The following is a 2041-nucleotide window of genomic DNA, read 5'->3' as shown; positions in this document are numbered from 1 at the left end:
CCCCCCCCCCCCCCCCCAGTGGTATGTCTTTTCATAGCTCTAAGCCAAGTAATACATATGCTGCACCAAAGTGGAATTATGACTTGAGGAACTGATGATCCTGATGTCCTGATCCCAGGACACATTTTTCCAAGTTCTCACATACAATTTACAATTACACATCTGCTAACCACAGGGCAACTGATGGAAGGTCATTTGTTGGATAACTGCTATAGAGAACTTGTGATTTAACTGAAGTGACACCAGCAGTAGCAATAGAGAACATACTCTCAACACTAACCAAGGCTCAACTCCAACTCTACACAGTCCTCCTGTGGACCAAGCCAAAAAGCCACTTCCACATGAAAAATATTGAACTAATAGAATTTAAAGCATGAATTTAAGCTCATTTGAAAGGCTGCAAAGCCACGTGTAGGCATGGTTATTTCAACAGTAAAGTTGCAATTTTCAGTTTAGCTTCAGCTAACTGAAGGCATTTTAAACATTACATCTATATAAGCCAGTCCTAATCTGAAAGATGTTTCTGATAAAGGCCTGTACCAGCTTAACAGTGTAGGGAAAACCAAATCAATTTAGAGTGAGACTTGTTCAGTGATCATGTACATCTCAGACCTATGACTGGAGGGACTTTGGACTATTGACAGTAATCACACACTTTAACACAAGCCTGACATCATCTCTTCATTCACCAGACAAATAAAATTTCCCATTGGAAAACAATAATGACAACAAGTTAATATTTTCAGTAATAAGTTATCTTCACAAAAAGCACTTGACCTTCATTGTAATTTCCACACAGCTTGCAGTAAACCACCTGAGTGTGTATAAAATGTAATGAATAAAGAAATATTAAAAATGATAGAATGTTATTAAAGTAGGTCACAATTCAAACAGCACAATTACTGAAAAAATGATGTTTGAAACTACATCACTCAATTCTCACACTGGATGAGCTACTCTATAATTTATTTTGCCTAACAACAGCTTCTGTCCATATTCTCTCTCTCTTTATCCCCAAATACTCTATTAATGCAGCCCACTGTGCCGCATGACAGCGTAATGCCCACATGAGGCATGAAATGTCACAGATCACAGCTTTACACCTGGCCAACATAACATATTCATCAAATTCTTCCAAGCAGTAGAAGTATTTGTTGTTATTTTGCGGGTCAAGCCACACAGAGGCAGATGGAATGGGCACTTCATTTACATGTGAAGTCCCCAAGCCCATTCACTTTATTTATGATGGACAAAATCTGGCCTTACACAATCATCTAAGAAGCCCTGGACCAAAGACATTATTATTTTACAAAGATAAGGAAGAGTGGTTTCCTCCAACGCTTCTGGATTATGATGAACATTCATTCTGTTCCTTAACATTACATTCCACATACTCTGAACATCTTAAAAAGCTCAGAGTTGGGATTCTGATTTACATCCTAAGAGGAGATCAGCATAATTAACTCACCTGTATGTTACTCTGACAGGCAGTGACAGAATGATGACACTCTCCCTAGTACTCACGACTGCCTCTGTGAAACTCCACAAATTCTGCAGAAACTGCACCGTAAGCCTGTGTAACACAGGTTGGAGCGATCAGCTCTTTATAACCAAAAATTTGAGACACACAGATGTAGATATTACCCATCCTTCCACAGACCACACAACAATCTAAACTGTCCACAAATACATGAAAATGTAGAAAGTAAAGCCTTGGATGCAAAATGTATGACTTTATACATTATGTATATTTCGAGTGATTTTGAATCAGCATTTTAAATTACTGACATTGATGTTATCATAAGAGTTTGGGGGGAAATGTCTATATAAATAGTAAAAATCTTTACTATAAGGAGAGCATTAACCATGTTATCTTTTAATTATCTGTGTTGCACATGAGTATTGGTGACAGAGGTAGCTTAGAAGCACAGCCTCCTTATGTACCAGCCTGCAGGAGAACAGAATCTCAGGACAGGCTGGTACATAAGGAGGCTGTGCTTCTAAGCTACCTCTGTCACCAATACTCATGTGCAAAGATGTG

This window comes from Athene cunicularia (genome assembly GCF_003259725.1).
Source record: "Athene cunicularia isolate RWA chromosome 8 unlocalized genomic scaffold, athCun1 chr8_part1, whole genome shotgun sequence".
In the NCBI taxonomy this organism is placed as follows: Eukaryota; Metazoa; Chordata; class Aves; order Strigiformes; family Strigidae; genus Athene; species Athene cunicularia.
The sequence above is the reverse complement of the archived record's forward strand: the minus strand, read 5'-3'. Positions refer to the sequence as shown.